Raw genomic sequence first — 19,054 nt, 5'->3', positions numbered from 1 at the left:
TTTCTTCCTCGAAAAGACTGTGTTGTCCTTTCACGTAGATTTTTAAACACTCGGGTGTTGGATGGAAACATCCGTTCTCACTGTTCACCTCCAGACCCAGACTCGTGTATCGCCAAAGCCAAACCCAGGTTCATGAGCGCGGTGTCTATTACAGTGAAGCGTGTACTTTGAGCTGTGTTGTTTTTATTCTGTGTTGATATCTTCAGGGTTTTAAACACTAATCACAACTGAATGACTTGACTTCAAAACCAGCAACCGTAAAAGGCCTTCGTTATATTTGTATTCCTCATTCTGCAGCCTGGTGCGGAAAACAGCTCTGTAGGACCTTAGTGTCAGTGTCCCGCACAGAAGCGCCTTCGCGTGGCTTCCTCGTTCTCGCGAGCGCTGTGCAGATGTCAGCAGGGAACGGATGGATTGCAGGAGAGCAGAGTTGACCACTATGCCTGAAATGACATTTCACCCAAAGCCTCCAAAACGTTTTTAAGACTACTAAGGCCTTTTATGTAATTTCTTTCAATGTGTATTTCTTATAAATTCAAATTTGTAATAAAACTATTTGTATAAAAATTAAGCTTTTATTAATTTGTTGCTAGTGTTGCCACAGAAACATTAAAAGTTACTGCACAAGCCACTAATAAATTTGTAAGCTTTGCCTACCTTAGATTAAATTTATTTTGCAGTTCTTCCAAATGAGAGCCAGACTGGGCATAATTTACAGAAATTACTGCAAAGGAAAACGATTGCTCGTCTTCTTCCGCCCTCCCTCCCACCCCTCTGTCCATCCAGGCAACCATCATCCATCAGTCATCCGTCCATCATCCATCTTCCATCCATCCATCATCCATCCATCCATCCATCCATCCATCCATCCATCATCCGTCCATCCATCCATCCATCCATCCATCCATCCATCCATCCATCCATTGTGTGTATACAAAGGATTTGCAACTTTTCAAGTTCTGCTTAGACACAAGATAAACAGAGATGAACAACATACACATCCAACCATCAGAAGCAGGTTCAGGGGTGCCTGGGTGGCTCAGTCGGTTAGGCGTCTGCCTTCAGCTCAGGTCATGATCCCAGGGTCCTGAGATTGAGTCCTGTGTCAGGCTCCTTGCTCACTGGGGAGGCCGCTTCTCCCTCTGCCTGCCGCTCCCCCTGCTTGCTCTCTCTCTCTCAAATAAAAACTAATAAAATATTAAGAATAAGTAAAAGCAGATTCAATGGGGGGGGACAGAGGTTAGAACCGAGATTACGGCTACGCGATGTCTGGGGGGAGGGTTGGAGTCCAAATCTTAACGTAGGAAAGAAGATGACAGATTCTTTTTCCCTGGTGATCTCAGTTTCAGTTTACACTTAATCAAAACACGATCCCTGGGGAATGAGTGTGACACTGCGTATTCAGGAAAAAGCTCTAAATCGTGCCATGTTTTTGGTTACCGCACCCGACCGAGCTGTAGTGAGGACGGAATGGGGCAGTGGTTGAACGTGACCTCACGTGCTTGATCAGGAAGCCTCAGTCAAGGTCTAGTTTCGGCCCCTCCCACCCATCCGTGATAAAACCGAGGGAAAGGGCTCATTTGCCTGTCTTACTATATGGGAGTGGATAGGAGGAGCGAATACTGAATCATCAGGCTTGGCTCCTCCGAAGTCACAGGTGGAGCCCCTCCATGTGGCAGCCACATGGGAGCATTTTGTTTCTATGTATAAAACTGATTGATGAGAAATCATTAGTTACTAGATACAGGCTGATATATCCAGGAAAGTGCAAAGAGGGTGATGATACCCTGAATCCCAACATTCAGATCCTGTGCGTTTTCTATTATTAGAGCGGGTTTTATGTTTTATTTTTTAAATTCTGCTACAGTAAAATTGATTTATGTAATGGACAGTTCTATGAATTGTAGCATATGTACAGGTTCATGTAAGCCTGATCAGAATCAGTCCACAGGGGCTCCTGGGTGGCTCAGTCGTTAAGCGTCTGCCTTCGGCTCAGGGCGGGATCCCGGCGTTCCGGGGTCGAGTCCCACATCGGGCTCCTCCCCTGGGAGCCTGCTTCTTCCTCTCCCACTCTCCCTGCTTGTGTTCCCTCTCTCGCTGGCTGTCTCTCCTTGTCAAATAAATAAATAAAATCTTTAAAAAAAAAGAATCAGTCCACAGAAGGGTTAGAGCACCTGAAACACCCCCTCGACCTCTCGCTTCCCCCCACACCCCCGCCCTGGCGCCTGACCGCCGTACTCCGTCTCTATGACTGGTCTCTTCAAGAACGGAATTACAGAGTGTGTAACCTTTGAGACTGTCCTGCACTCAACGTGATGCGTTTGACAGTCCTCCAGAATTATTGCGTGCGTCACCGGTTTACTCCCTCTTACTGCTGAGTGGGATTGTGGAAATGTACCGCACGTCATCTGTTCACCTGGCGAAGGACATTGGGGCTACTTCCAGTTTTTGGTGATTATGAGTAGAGAATGAACATTCATGTTCAGGTTTTTGTGTGAATGTAAGTTTTTATTTCTTCAGGGTAAATACCCAGGACTAGGATTCCTGGGTCATAGGGTAATTGTATGTTTGGCAGTATGAAAACTGCCCGACCGTTTCTGCAGGGGGCTGTACCGTTTGGCATTTCCTCCAGCAACGTACCAGAGCCCCAAGTGCACCACATTCTCCCCAGCGTGTAGAATTGTATTTTTTTGTGAGTCATTGTGACCTGCAGTGTCATTTAGCCATGCTTTCAGTTTGCCTTTCCCAGATGGCTCCGTGTTGACCATCTTCATGCATTTTTTGGCCATCGACGCCTCCTCTTCTTTGAAGTATCTATGAGGTTTTGCTCATTTACAAAAATCGCTTCCTATGCTATTGAGTTTGAAGGTTCTTTGATACCCTGCTTACAGATCACTTGCTAGAGAAGTGGTTTGCAAATTCATGCTCTTAACAGCATCTTTCACCGCCGTGCTAGAGTTTTGCATTCTGATGGTGTCCGGTTTATCCATATCTTTTCTGTGGGACATGTTTTGGTATTATGTTTAAGAACTTTCTGATTACCCCTCGGTCATCAAGATTTTCTCCTGTTTTCTTCTAAAAGCTTAATGGTTTTACTGACTTCATTTAGATCTGTTATCCATTTAAAATTGTTTTTAATTGATGAAATTCACATAACTTTAAACTCACCACCATGCAGTCAACAATTCAGTAGCATTTAGTACATTTACAACGTGAATTTACTATATCTATTTCCAAAACTAGATGTATTTTCATCATCCCCAATCCAGAGCCCATGCAGTAGTGACTCCCAACCCCTGGCCACCCGTGGTCTGCTTTTTCACTATGGATTTTCCTACTCTGGTTTCATGCAATGGGGTAATTCACGTGTGACTGCTGGGTCCGATTTCTTCTACCCAGCCTAATGTTTCTGGCGTTCATCCACACTGTAGTACCCGTCAGTACTTCATTTTTATGTCTGAAAAATTTCCATTAGATGGATATACACAGTGTTCATCCATTCATCCACCGCTGGGTGTTTGGGCTGCTGGGACTTCCGGCTACTGTGAACAGTGCTGCTCTGAACATGTGTGCACATGTATTTAAGTCCCCGTTCTCACTTCTTTGGAGAATGAATCAAGGACTGAAATTGATGAGTCCTGTGGTTACTCTAACTTTTTGTGGAGACATCCGATTATTTTCCACAGAGGCTGGACCATTCTCCATCCCCACCAACACCATGCCATGCCTCCAGTCTCACATCCCCACCAACCCTTACTATTTTCTGAGTTTTGATTATAGAAATTCTCCTGGGTGTGAGGTGGTATCTCATTGTGGTTTTGATTTGCATTTCCCTAATTTCTAATCATGTTGCGCATCTTTTCATCTGCTTATTGGCCATTTATGTATCTTCTTTGAAGAAAGAGCTTCAAGTCCTTTGCCCTTTGAAAAAATATTTTTTTTGGTAAGCGTTCTTTATTCTGTATACTAGACCCTTCTCAGATACGTGATTTGCAGATATACTCTTCCATCCTGTGGGTTGTATTTTTACTTTCTTGATAATGTCTTTCGATGCACAAAATTTTACAATTTTGATTAATTACAATTTATTTTTCTTTTGTTGCTCGTGCTCGTGTCATATCAAAGAACGCATTGGCAAATCCAAGGGTATGAACATTTATCCGTATGTTCTCCTGAAAGCATTTTATGGTTTTAGCTCTTATATTGGGTCATTGGTCCACTTGGAGTTAATTTTTGTACATGGCATGAGGTTGGGGATCAACTCCACTCTTTTGCTTGTGTATATCCAGTTGTCTTACACCATTTATTAAAGAAACGACCTTTTCCCCATTGGATAAGCTTGACACTTGTCAAAAATCAGTTGGCTGTAGATACATATATTCTATAATCCATTTTGACTTATTTTTTAGATGACATGTAAGTTTTAGATGAAGGTTTATTATTTCGCATATAGATATCCAATTGTTCAGTTATTGAAAAAGGCTACCATTTCTTCATTTAATTGATTTTACATCTTTGTCAAAACGAATTGCCAGTGCTTTGTATGGGCCTCTTTCTTGGACTCCCATGGAGGTAACCAAGCATTTATTAAGCACCCCTACTCTCCAGACCCCCCTGGAGGAGACAAAGCAGTACAACCCATCTCCCCTTAGAAGTTCAGATCACCTGGAAGGTAAGCTCTGGGTGCAGGAAATAGTCAATAATTGGGGCCCTGAAGGATGACAAGTGAACTTTCAGACTTGGAGCCCCTCCTCTCTCGCTTGAAACCACAGCCGCTCATGGCAGATACGAGATGGTCTCTTAAGGACGTCGAGGGAAAGTATTTCGTGAGCCTATTTGGTAACTTCCAGAATACAAGTTTTCCTGTTTGTGCTCCATCTTTTGGAGGCTGCCTGAAAGGGCTTTCCCTCCTGCCCTGTCCAAGGCCTCTCCCAGCTCTCTGGGTACAGAAACAGATACGGTCCATTGCCGAATTTAAAACCTGCATTTATCACCTGCCCTCCACCCAGCTCTGCTCAGAACAAGTTTTGAAAGGACTCTGATTCCAGGACCGTTTCCTCCTGGGTCCATCACTGAACTGTCTCTGGTCGTCCTTATACCTTGGCACAGGTGGACACCTGCCCCTAGAGGTGGGATGAAGAGGGGATGCCCCCGGGATCCCCCTGGGCACTGCTCCCAGCATAGGCATGTCCACTCAGCGCCCTGCCCTACCCTGCACACCTCTGGGTCCTTCAGCCTCAAGGGCACTGTTCCCCTGCTACTCAGGAATTTCACATGTATTTGTAATTTATTAGTTTAAAACTTAACATTTTCTCTCTAGGTTAAAAATGAAGCCCTGGAATCGGGAAGCAAGCTAGCCAAGTTTGACAGCTGAGTGCTTCAGGAGCTCCGTGGATGCTGGAGGGAGGCTTGTCCCCCGTGGTGGGACTCCCGGGGGCCAGCCTGACCAGCAGCAGCGCCAGCGCCTGCGGGCTGGGGGACAGGGTCACCCTGACACAGCCCTCCCAGAGCTGGCTTGCCGCACCCCTGCAGGGGGGCTTGGCCGCCCCTCCCTGCAGGCCCTGCCGTGCTGTGTGCGGGGACAGGTTGGTCCTGGCAGCTCTGAATCATCCCCACGCTCCTTGTGGGGAGTGTTTCCTCTCATTAACGCCCTATTTGTACTTCCTGAGCTCCCCCGTCCCTTTACCTGGCCTGAAATAGCTGCGCGTTCCCAGGCCCTCGCCTCCGGGCCGCCTGCCGCCCCAGCATCTGGCCGGCCTCCCGCTCCCCGCCCGAGCCCCCAGAAGCCGCGCTGAGTCACCGTGGACCTGAGTCACCCAGCCTCCGTCAGGAAATGCCTGTTCTAGCCTTCTGCCTGGAAGCAGGTGACTTCGGAGCTTCGGCTATGCATTGTGCCATCCCTCCCCCGCCCCCAGACAGTCCTCCCAGCTTGCTTTGAGCAGAAAATTTTCTTGCACGATTTCACACAGAAGGTACCAGGCGCTCTGCATTCAGGGGTACTTACTTCTCTGATGCGGATGTGGGAATGCTGCCTCTGCGGGCGGGTCCAGGGAAGCACAGCCGCTCTCTTCCCACGCAGGAAATCCGACCCCCCGCCCCAATTGCGGGGCCCCTCCCGGGGGGTCTGAGGCAGCACTGTGCCTTTCTCTTCCATGTTTAAGGAGGTGACTCGGGAGCAAATCGCCAGGTGCCCAGTAGACTCCGTGACCAGGTCCCTTCATGTTTTTAATGCAACTGAGTAAGAGAGAAAGTATATGGAGAGTTATTCCAAATGTGCAGTGTGCATCGTAAGAGTGAAAATACACGAAAACACACGTGTTTAAAGAATCAGGAACGGACCTTGCTTGCCCTGCATGCATCTCATGTTGGGTGATTGCCTTGCTTGGTATATAGGAAATCCCGTCCCTAACGCCTGTGTCTCCTTCTGTCACTGCCCAGGGCTGTCTCTGTGCTCCCGCCAAGTGCAGGAGTGACAGGGGCCGAGCCCTACGGCGCAGCAGGCGAGGCTCTGGGAAGCCTCTCCTGAAGTTGGGGGTTTGTGAGAAGCCTCACCTCCGGAAGCAACGTGGCAGCTGGCTCTTCGGAGGAGCGGTGCGTGGTCCGGGCTGTGGCAGCAGGGGGCTGAGTGAATGGGACTTGTCCTGCCACACTCACGAGGAACTGGAACCCCCAGCAAGAAAAGAGGCTTCGAGAGTCACATATCCTGAATACAGCTGCCGATAATTGGGGGTGGGGTGGTAAATTCCCATCCAGTTGAAACAGTCCGACTCCCTCAGCCCCACCCGCCGCACCCCCATCCCCTGGCACCCCGCAGCACCCCTGCCAGGAGGAGGAGAACCAGGGGAGTGTGAGCCATCAGTCTGGGGGGGGGGGCGCTGTGCTTGCCCCGTCCTCTCGGCGAGGCCTGCCCCCATGCCTGGACACCAAGGGGATTTTCCAGACTTGTGTCCTGGTTGGGGAAGGAGGAACGGTGGGGCTTGGGGCAGGAGCTGCAGGACGCGACCTCACACCCGTAGGTGTGTCTGGAGGCGTGAGCTCCACATAGGGGCCTGAGGGAAGGGAACTGGCTTGTGCTGTTCCGGCCCTTTCCAAAGAGGGTTGCCTCTGGGGAGCCAGAGTTGGCTCTCCAGGGTCAAAGAGAGGGAGGTACGGAAACTCGTTCACGGGCCCCAGGAGAGCCAGCCTCTGAAGGCGTGGAACAGAAGCCGGGCTGAGAGGAAGGCTGTGGGCTGTCCTCATCCCGCCTGGTCCCCAGCCCCGAGGGCCAGGACGGGAAGAGCAGGAGAGAGTAGGGAGGACCCCATCTTCGGCTCTTCAGGTGAGCCCCCACCAGCCCTTGTTTGTTGTTCATTTTCTGTGCTATGGACCCTTGGCCACTCCGACGAAGCCCACGGAACCTTTCCCAGAAAAAATTTATTTAAAAATGTATATAGCACAATACATATAGAGCATTGTCTAGAAACTTAGGATATTAAATGCACTTATCAAAATACTTGAAAAATTTGAGTATAGTAATACATGTACTTTTTAAAAGATTTATGTATTTATTCGAGAGAGAGAGAAAGAGAGAGAGAGAGCACTTGCAAGGCCATGAGCTAGCATGAGCTGGGGGAGGGGCAGAGGAGGAGGGGGAGGGAGAGGGAGAAGCAGACTCCCCAGTGAGCGTGTAGCCCTACGCGGGGCTCCTTCCCTTGACCCCGACATCATGACCTGAGCCGAAATCAGGAGTCCGAGGCTTAATCGACTGAGCCACCCAGGCGTCCCCATGTACTTCTTTGTAAGCACGTGAATTAGGTGATCTAGAGGCTGGTATAATTACATCTTAATGTTCTGGTGAACACAAATGATGTTTCATAACATGCGAAGTTACTAAGGAAGGACTGTAATGTGATAATATCTGTTTTTTCTTTTGGTGACCAAGTCACAGATCCTGATAATCCCATAGTGGTTTTTAGGGATAGTCATAACTGAGAGAAATGCTATGTTTCAGGAGAGGCTGGTGAAAGATAAATGCGGGCTCTTTTCCTATCTAACTAAGTTCATGGATTCTGAATTCCACGGAGCCAGATGGAAGGACCGCTGGGAGAAAGGACGGCCACCCAGCAGCAGGCCGCAGAGCAGGGCACCCGACCGTGCAGGAGGACCGTGTTTATCCTGCAGGACAGACGTCCCTTTGTCGCTGGAGGGAACCCAAAGGTCCCATGTTGGCCCAGGTTACTATGGACGGACAGGCGACTGCACCCAAGCATTGTTTGGACCGTCGAGAGGAAGCGGAAACCTTCTCACTTACATTCTCTGGGGGTTCACTTGGAAATACTGGACTTTTGTTCCGTTGTGTCCAGGAGGAATGTACGGGCTTTGAGACTAGACTGCCTGGGTTCGAATTCTCGACAATCACTCCTCACCCTGGCTTGTTTCCTGATCCGCAGGACTTCGTACGTAGGGTTGGGGGTGGGGGGAGTTGGCTGATCGGTGTGAAGTGCTGAGAACAGAACGTGGCAGGTGCCCGGGCACCTCCTGGGTCTTTCCTTGGTGCTTTCCTGGGCTGCCTGATCCTATCCATCTGTGGGTTTAAAGAATCAAGACGATCCTAACCCTTTCCAGCACATTCCTCGATCCATTTCTCTTCACTCAGCCGTTGCTAGCAAACTGGCTATAAATAGAAGCATGTGCGTGCAGTCCTCTCGCTGCCGTGTGAGCCCCGGATGGCTCAGATGACACAGTACCCAGGGCCAGCCTTCGTCACCGCAAAATAACCTCCTCACTAGGCCAGCAGACATGGGCAGTGCTCTAGTAAGTTCCATAGGTTAAGGCTTGCTTTATCAGGTGGTATTTGGGAGCTGTGTGTGATATAATTCAAACATAATCAACATAGCAACCATCCACTTTAAATTCCTTAATGTCCTGCTTTATAATTTCAGATTTATGGGAACATGACAATAAACCTTCATGGCCTTTCCATTTTCCCAACTGTCTTAGATGAATTGTACTAAGGGAAGTCTCTCTTAAAATACAGAGGCCGCTGCCCTTGCTGGTCTGTTCACGCTCTCTCTGGGGTTCGTGCAGGAACACAGTAATGGCAAGAGCTGCAAGCAGGAACCTGGGCCTCCAATACAAACCCTTACCAAATACAGAGCCCTCGGTTACGCTTCCTGTCATTTAGTTGTTTTAATGATAGATCCTCCTGTCCCATGTGTGTGTTTCCTCCGTTCTTTCCCAATGGGACACTTGTATGAGTGGAACACAATTGTATAGGAGTTTATTGCTTCTAAAATATTGATAAGGCAATTTCAAATAGTCTGCTTTTCAATCATATTGAAACTCATTTGCTGAGTAAGACCCATCCTTCCGGATCTCCCAAATCCAACCACATGTTGTGACCCCTTCCTGAGCGTCTGGGCACCCTGCACGGTCACGGGAAAGCAAAGAGCCAAATTCTGCGTGTAGTGTTTCATGCTCCTCATCAGACTTGGTGTCTATCATTTGACCTTCCTGCTGTGCTCCCTCGCCAAGGACAGCATGGAAGAGATGTGTATCAGTTAGCTATGGCCGAATAACAAACCACTCCAAGCATGACTTACGCCCGTGAATTGGCTGACACGCCCGTGGGCGGACAGCATGTGCTTGATCGCCCACTCGGCTCCCTCCCCCGGCCCGGCCCCATCAGGCGTCTGCTGCCAGTGCCGTTGGCTGGGGTTGGAGGAATGTGTCACTCTTCATCCTCAAGGTTCTCCCTGGTGCATTCTGAGCTCCCAGAGCCCCAGGAGACAGAAGCCCAGCGCACGGGCACCTCGCAAGTGGCTGCTAACGCTCCATGTGCTGATGGTTCTGGACTGTTTGTGTCCCCCCCACCCCCAAATCCATATGTTGGAACCGAACCTGGTCACACATTCCTGCTGGTATTAGGAGGTGGGGCCTTTGGGAGCTGTTAGCTCATGAGCGTGGAACCCTCCCCACCGGGATTAGTGCCTTATGAGAAGCAGAGCTGCGTCGCCGCTCCCACACGTGAGCCCAGGGTGAGAAGCCCCGAACCGGCCAGGAGAGGGCCCTCAACAGACCCCGGAGCTACTGAGCCTTGATCTTGGACTTCCAGCCTCTAGAGCTCTGACAAACACTTCTGCTGTGTTTCTGTGTGAGTGCACGGGCGTTTTGTTGTCTGCCCTAAGATCCTTACGTGGTATGATGTCAAACACTGGTCACAGGACCCTAACAGAGAAGTCGGACTATGTGACCCTCATCCTTTTACAGTCTTACTGATGTGAATACCTACGTTTCTGGACATAAGATGAAATTCTCATTCCCCAAGAGTTTTCCCCATTATTTAAGATTCCGTTTTGGCTAGTTTTCCCTCTGACTCCCCTCTCCTTTACTAACATTATTGAACCTTTTGGAAACACAAAGAAGAGGAAACGAGGCATTATCGTGGGATGCTGGGAAAGCAACCTTCTCTGCCATCAGGACACACGTCAGAGATCTGTTCAGCGTGTGCTGCTGGCATTCCCATCATCACGGCCCTTGCTTCTAAAGCCGTCTTACTGTGAGCTTTCAAACAGGGCGGGAAAGAAGAGGCACAGGCCGGTCTCCTGCGTCCGCTGAAGGTGCTTCCCCTTCTGGGCGGTGGGCAGACTCAGGGCTCTAGAGCTTCTGCGTAGACTCCGGGGCTGCTGTCAGAGGCGGCCCTCCCCGCAGGCCCGCTCCCCCAGGGCCCCTGCTTGTCCAGCGGCAAGTACGGTGTGAGCCTGTGGTCCAGGAGGGGCTGGGGGGCTGTCCCGTTGGGTCTCCAGCCCTCCCCACAGAGGAGCCCCACGCGTGTTGCTCTTTTCCTGAACAGAGGACGCATCTTTTGAAAAGCAGAGCGATTGAGCCAAGGATGACACCGAGTGTGAATGAACCCTTAGCAAGTGCAACGTCTGGGAGGCAGATCGGCCGTGTCAAGGAGGTTACACTAGCAGTGGGGCGGAGGGGACACACTTCTGGGCCCTGAGTGACTGACAGGATTGTGGGTATAAGCAGGGGTCCCTCTGCTCCCCACTCCTGTCTGTTCCTGTGTGTGAACAGCAGCCTGCCCCCGCTGGGGGCCACCACGTGGCTCTGCTCCAGGTGACGGCTCTCCGCTCTCTGTCCCGTGAGGACCGAAGTGGCCACTCCTTCACCTGCTCCTTCTTGGCTGGTTGCCCTGACCTGGGAGACCGCGTCTGCCCCTGGACACCCCTTTCAGGAGATGGCATTCTTCTGTGCTTTCCTGGAGGCCTGCGGTTCGTGGAGTGGTATTCAGGGTGATGGACTGCAGGCTTTCCTGAGATGCTCAAAATTCCCAACGTAAGTGAAAAGCCCACCTGTGAGTCCCTGGTACATTCTGGTTTGCTAGATGCCACCTCATTCTGCAGAGGACCAGAGGGGTGTTTTAGAAGCTCGTTCAGCAGGATTCCTTTGTTTGCACCTGCGACCCAGCCCCCCTCCCACCCTGAGCTGTGCCCAGGAGGCCCATCCGAGCTGGTCCACGGACACACTGCCCCCAGCCTGGCTTCTGTCACAGGAGATGGGAGCACGGGGGGCAGGGGAGGGGGTGGGGGGGTAGGTAGGGGTGCTGTGTTGATCTTCCGAAGGCTGCAGCTCCGCGTTCTGGGACTTTGGGCACCGTCCCTCCCCTGTCCCCCAGCGCCAACGCCGGAGGCCCCGCTGTTACTGCTCACTTGAATCCAGCCTCATCTTGACCACCAGTGTCCGGGTCAAATCCCCCTCTACGCCACCTGCTCGCTTGTGCCGCCTGGGTCCTGCAGCACCTTGACTGGTACACGTTTGAGACCAAAGTCTGAAGTGAAGACGGGGGAGTCAGAAACAAGCCACAGTGGCATCGTTTAAAAGGCCACAGTTATGGGGCGCCTGGGTGGCACAGCGGTTAAGCGTCTGCCTTCGGCTCAGGGCGTGATCCTGGCGTTATGGGATCGAGCCCCACATCAGGCTCCTCCGCTGGGAGCCTGCTTCTTCCTCTCCCACTCCCCCTGCTTGTGTTCCCTCTCTCGCTGGCTGTCTCTCTCTCTGTCAAATAAATAAATAAAATCTTTAAAAAAAAAAAAAGGCCACAGTTATGATTTGCACGAAACACTAGGTATCCCCTGCTGCGGGCTGACTTGTGTCCCCTCCCAAGTTCCTATGTCGAAGTCCTAACCCCCTGTGTGATTGCAGTTGGAGATGGGGTTTGGGGAGGTAATTGGGTTAAATGAGGTCGTGGGATGGATCCTAATCTGATAGGGTAGGTGCCTTCTAAGGAGAGGAAGAGAGAGAACGTGTGTGCACAGAGTTTGAGGAGAGGCTGTGTGGGGCAGTGACAGGTGGCCATCTGATGCCAGGCAGGAGGCTCTCATCAGAACCCGGCTGTGTGGGCTTCCTGATATCAGGCCTCCAGCCCCAGAAGTGTGAGAAACAGAGGTCTGATGTTTAAGCCCCAGACCGTGGTCCTTCATTATGGCAGCCCGAGCAAAGACACCCCCAGTTCCATACAGGTCCCCAAGGTGGGCCACGAATTTGACTCCAAGGTTCTAGAGTAAATGATATACAAGATTTGTTACCGATTTTCTACTATAGTTACCGTGCAATGTAATTTTTAAGTGGCTCTCTGTGTCCCCAGTTTTAAACGATCTTCAGTGGAGAGAGAGAGAGTGTGTGTGAGTGTGCGTGTGCACATTAATGCTTCTTGGAACATCCTCTTAACCCATGGCTTTCATTTATACACATAGCACCTGTTACATACATGTCATCTGTCATAGACACATCGCCTGTTGCACACATATCACCTGTTACGTACATAGCTCCTGGTTAAGCGGTTAAGACTGAGCACAGATGGGCCAGAGTTGGCTTCAGCCAGATCCCTAATTAGAAAGTGGCAGAGTAGAAATATATCTGATCAAGGAAGGGACGCGCCTACACGTATGCAGCCTGGACCACGTTCAGTACACGTGGAAAGAAGCAAACAGGAAAGGTCTTTGGAAGAAGCAAGGGGCAGTGGAGGGCGGGGCCCTTCCCTCTCCCTGTTGCGCATCTCCCCAGACGTGCTGGTGTGTGTGGGGGTGCTGAACACACTTACAAGGGCAGCCCAACCACCCCAGATGAGTGTCGGTGGGCAGGGGGCCAAGGGAGATCCAGTCTTCATCGTGCTGACCATCTGGGGAAATGACAGTGGGAAGGGCAGGGACGGCGCCTACTGAACGAAGTCCAGGTGTGCTGGGGACTCGGAGCGCCCAGGTGCACGGAGAAACTGTGCTGGAAACTTCAACCACGCCAGGCCCCGTGGTCAAGGCCTGCAAGGAAGGCAGCAGGGATCCACCAAGGGGGCGAGGGTGCTGTAGAAGGAGCCACTGCGGGGACCGCAGAAGCTGGAGCACCTCCTCACGGCCAACAGCGCCCCCTGTGCATCCGTGAGTGTCTGAGAGCCGGTTCGCATCCGTGCCTGGAGACCAACCTTCCGTGATACTGATGTCACGTGTGTGCCTGTTTTGGTTTCCTGGGGCTGGAAACAAATGATTTATTGTCTCACCGCGCTGGAGGCCAGAACTCTGAAATCCAGGTGTCTGCAGGGCTTTCCCCCCGAGACTCCGGGTGGAGTCGTTCCTTCCTTACCTCTTCCCAGTGGTGGTTGTCCACCCGTGGCCTTCCTTAACTTCTGGAAGCATTGCTCCAACCTTGGCTTCTGTTGTCACATGATGCTCTCCTCGTCTTAGGAGGACAGCAGCCACGTGGGACCAGGGCCACCCTATAGCATGACCTCATCTTAACTAATCACATCCCCAACGACCCTGTTCCCAAATAAGGTCACGTTCTCAGGGGTTGGGGTTAGGACTGCAACCTGTCATGTTTGGGGGACAATCCAAATCTCAATGATGCCCCGATAAAATGCTTTTATTGGCGCAGTGGGCCCTCGAGCTCTCTCTCCGGGGCATCTTTCTCCAAGGATCTGCAGTGCCGGTTCATGCTGTAGCTTGAGCTTATTTTTCACTATAACGATTTTAGAAATGTCAAGGCTGCGGCCCGACGATATGGTGCCTTTGTTTTTATCCTCAGGAAGGACTCCGTGCTGCTCTCAGATGTTGGCAACTTCATATTTAAGAGGACAGGAAGCGGATCTGACACGCGCACTTCCTCGCGGGCTGTCCTTCCCTGGAGGAGGCTGGTGCCAGAACAGCACGTTAGGTTTGGGGGGGACTTTGGGTGAGTGCCACACAAGTGTGAGTTATAATTATACTGCTCCCTGCAGCACGTTTTCCCAAACACCCTTTCTGCTCATCGGAATTCGAACCCTTCCAGATAACGGTTCTGTGAGTTATTCACAATTTGACAGCATAGCTACTGCCTTTGAGTTGCCTTTAAATGAGAGGTCAGGAGGTTTGATTCTCCCTCGGGTTGAACTGAAGGCGGCGTGTCACAGGGGTAAGCTATAGAGTGCGCGGCTGTGGCCTCCCGATGCCAGTGCCATTCCCGTCTGCTGAAGCCAACCGTCCACTTTAGGGGGAGGGAGATCGTTCATTCAAGATCTTGCCTGTGTTTTTTATTTTTTATTTATTTTTATTATAATATTTTAAAATTATATTATGTTAGTCACCATACAGTACCTCTCTGGTTTTTGATGTAAAGTTCGATGATTCATTAGTTGCGTATAACACCCAGTGCACCATGCAATACGTGCCCTCCTTACTACCCATCACCGGTCTATCCCATTCCCACCCCCCTCCCCTCTGAAGCCCTCAGTTTGTTTTTTATTGTCTTAGCAAAGGGTGTATGGTTTGGAGCAGTTTGGTTCCGAAGAAGAGGGGCCTACCCTGGACAGACAGCTTCTGGTTAAAGCTGGCGCTAGGACGGCCAGTGTTTCAGAAGAGAGCAAGGCAAGCCCCCCCGGCTCCGTGGCGAGGGTGATGCGAGGTCCAGGAAGCCATGGCGCGCTCCTCCTGCACAGTGCCCGCCCCGCGGGGTTTACCTGGTGGGGCAGCTGGTGACGGCCCCTCAGCCCTTCTTGGTATGCTGGCCTTGAGAAACATTTTTTGGAGGGATATCTGTTTCTCCATCCTCTTCTTTAAAAGCTATCTGTCCAAACAAAAGTAAGCCAAGCTAAAACCCTCTCACTCCCCAAACCAAACCGTTAGCCTCCAGTTGAAGCAATATTTAAGGAATTGTGGACTGAGGACAGGTTGCCTTTTTCCCTATGACCAGACAATTGGTTTCAACAAGTAGCCAGGATTTCTCTCCGTCCTTTTTTTTTTTTTTAATTTATTTACTTGACAGAGAGACAGAGAGCACGAGCAGGGGGAGCAGCAGGCAGAGGGAGAAGCAGGATCCCCGCTGAGCAGGGAGCCCGATACGGGACTCGATTCCAGGACTCTGGGATCACGACCTGAGCCCAAGGCACACACTTCATGGACGGAGCCGCCCAGGCGCCCTTTCCGCTCTGTCTCGGGTGGCAGTTATGGGAACCTCAACCTTCCATGTTGGTAGGGAAGCTCTCAGATTCGCTATGTGCTCGATGGCTGCCGAGTGCCGGGAGTGTACCACGGGTTTTGCGGACACCGTCTCACGTACGCCTTACAACTGGGTGAGGTAGATGCTGGTCTCTGATTCGTCTCCGCTGAGGGGCCAAGAGATTGTCCTGAGACCGTCAACGAACGTCTGTGCTGAGGGTCTAGGTTCTCCTCTTTGCACGAGGCCACGACTTTCTTGGGCGCAGGTGAGGAGCCTGCCTTATTCCTCGGGCTTCCTGCAAGGACCCAAGCTTGGACTACTAGGACCCCAGCNTCGCTCTTTCCCTTTCAGGGAGGCAGCTTCCTGTACCAGACGGACCCCATGACCCCGGAGCAGCTCCAAGGGAGCTCCCCTCCCATATTTAGGAGCGCCACCATCACCAGAACCCAGGGCCACTTCAGGGGACCCCCGAATCCTCTGCTCTTGCTTTAGCGTCTCTGCCTTCCCCCCGCCCCCGCTCCCCAGACTCAAGAATAACCCCGAGTGGGTGGCCTGCCCTGCTCCACTGGGAATGATCTTGAAAAATCCCCTCCGGACGGGCACACCGCAGGAGGAAGCTGTGTCTCGTCCTCACCGGCCTTCTGCTAGGCGCAGGGCACAGCCCCTCCGGGGACGGCCGTGGGGAGCTTGTTTATGTCGTGATGATTGCTCACGTGATCGGCAAAGACAGACTCTGGGGGCCAAAGCAGGATGTGCCCCTCCACATTTTAATTGCTTCCAAGAATGATCAGATAATTGCATTCCTTTGAAAGATCCATGAGAATATGCTGAAGTGTCCCAGCAAAACAAAGACAGGCTCTGCGTGGTTTCTATTCTCGTCTGGCGTTGTGGCTGGGAACTGAAGGCCCGGGAAGGAGCAGGCTGATGGGGGGACGGGCCCCTGAGGGAACGTGTCCCTGAGCGAGGGATGCTAGCGAGCTGTGCTAATTAAGAAGGGCACGTGCCGCCCCCCCACACCAGCTGAGCCCCTCCTCCAGTCACACCTGTTGAAGGCATGAGAAAATGCGAGGAGGGGGGTCTCGAACCCAGGGCTGGCGCTTCCGGGAGCTTGGACACAATTCACATCCATCCTCTTACAGAGATCCCTGCCTGTGGAAATCTGAAAGGCGAGGCTAGTTTTCCACGGAGATGTTTAAAGGCTCGGGGCGCCTGGGTGGCTCAGTCGTTAACGTCTGCCTTCGGCTCAGGGCGTGACCCCAGGGTCCTGGGATCGAGCCCCACATCGGGCTCCTCCGCTATGAGCCTGCTTCTTCCTCTCCTACTCCCCCTGCTTGTGTTCCCTCTCTCGCTGGCTGTCTCTCTGTTAAATAAATAAATACAATCTTGAAAAAAACAAATAAAGGCTTAACCACTTTTGTGAATCAGATGTGACTCATTCCGGCCTGTCCTTGTGACCCACTGGTCCGAACAAGTAGATGCTTTTGTAAGGGAGAAAAAGGAAAGGAAACAAAGACGAGAATGCTCTCTCATCATCTACGTTTTTCAGTGCTTTCTGTGTTTTTCTGTCAAAAGGACGGGGGAGCGTAGACAAAGCGAGATTTTCTGATGTGACTGTGGCATCCGGCTGGGTTCGGGTGTTTGCGTTTGTATTTTCAAAGGAGAAGAGATTTCTTCTTGCGTCCAGCAGTCAAGGGTGCCGGGCATGGCCGTCGGGGTCGAATGCTCAGGCCACAAATGCTGACATAAGAAGGACCTTGGCTTTGGGCTCTAGACTCCTAGGGGCCAGGGCGGGAGCCGCAGGCCTGAGACTCACCCAGTGTGCCCCCAGGGAATGCAGCCTCTGGAGGGAGGTCATCAGTCCCTTATTTCGGGGTGTTACACAGGTCATGGGGCCAGCACAGACATTCAGAGGATGAAAACAGTGGTGTCTGAGTGTTTTGACGAGGCCAAGTCAAGGTGCTGAGCTCTGGGAGGGAGGCAGTTGGCTTCGCGAGGCAAGTGTCTTTAAGGCAAAGCCCCCACCGCTGTCTGAGGCTCTCGGGCCTTAGTTCTGTGGAGACCTGTCTGTTGGATTTATGTTCCCGAGAGTGTAGCGGTCCTGTTGTAAGGAGTAGAGGGTCTGGGGTGGGTTCCATGGCTGCTCCCAAGTTCTCACACCCTCTCTGGACTAGACCCGTGATCATGGGACCGTGCCACACCCCCTACTCCCGTGGGTGGGCCCCCACTGGTGCTGGGATTGGCCCCATGACACCTCGAGACTGCGGGCGGCTCTGTGTGCTTCTGTCCCCTTCTCTTGCTCTTCTGAGCTTGGCCCGGAGAAGGTGTTTCAAGTAGCCACGGGTCAGGGAGGCTGACGCCTCGTGGAGCCGACTGAACGCGCCCCAGCCGACCCCCCGCCAAGCAGGACTGCTCCAGGCGCCCACGGGCCCGTGAACGTGATAAACAAGGACAAAGAAGCCTCGGATTTTCAGAACTCCTTTTATTACGCAGCGCACACCGGCGAATTCAGGATCTTTGGGTGCATAGTGAGCCGTCCTGGGTGAGCCTGTCCCACGTGGAGGGTCGGCTGGGATGGCACGAAGGACTTTAGCGCTCAGGGACTGGGCTCGAGAACAGCAGAGCGCGGCTGCGGAGACTGTGGCCCCAGAGGTGAGGGCTCTCCCGAGACCGCCGGGGCCCAGGGTCAGCTCCCTGCGAATCATTTTCCTCCCTAAGCCCAGTGAGAAGAGCACGCACACACGTGGCATCGTTCTTAGGGAGCTCCCCCCAAAGGAGCCCCCGCGACGCAGGGGCTGGTGTCATTTGGGTGGTACGTGCCCTATTAATATTAATCATCCGGTGGAATCCGAGTAACCTCCCCACATCGCCGTCCCTTTCAAGGATCCCTGTTGGATGTCTCTCTTTGAAGTGGAATTTGAAAACAAATTGACAGCATCATTTGGGTGACTGGCCCAGCTATTGTAGAAAGGTTTAAGAAGATTAGCTCAGCTCCTCGACAAGATGGGTGGACCGCACTTCTCCTTGGTGCCCCGTCATTAATCTGCACTGAAAGCCCCTTCTAGAAGTGTTGGGGCCTGGGAGCTGGCCCGCCAGTCCCTTTGTCAGACCCACATTCTCTGCCACAATCAGCCTCCATCTGCACGACGTTCATTTTCCTGAACGATGAGAGGCAAGGACCATTCCATGCAAAACTGCAGTGCTGGAATGGGTTTCAGTTTCCTGGGCGGCAGTGCTCGTGATCACAGACCTCACGAACTTCCGAATGGGGGCTGGACAGCCAGTCCTGGGTTTCCTGGGGGACACTAACGGACCTCCGTTGTGCTGGGGCACATCACCGCCCTGTCATGCCACCACGCCGTGGCCGTCCCTTTCAGTGCAAAACACATGCTTCCCAGGGGACACAGGGGTTCCTCCTCCAAGCCTGATTCTCACCTGGGGGAATCGGCGTGCCCACATGGGTAAGATGTCTACACCACACAAGGACACCACACAGATGAGCTGTGTTTCAAAACGGCTTTGGTAAGCCAGTGTTTCAGAACCCACAACGCGAAGCACTCTCTTAATAGACCAAGTCCAGCAGGGTGTTTGCCGCCCTCGGCCTGTGACC

This window comes from Ursus maritimus, unplaced genomic scaffold (assembly GCF_017311325.1).
Source record: "Ursus maritimus isolate PB19 unplaced genomic scaffold, ASM1731132v1 scaffold_10, whole genome shotgun sequence".
Lineage (NCBI taxonomy): Eukaryota > Metazoa > Chordata > Mammalia > Carnivora > Ursidae > Ursus > Ursus maritimus.
Note: the sequence above shows the minus strand (reverse complement) of the source record.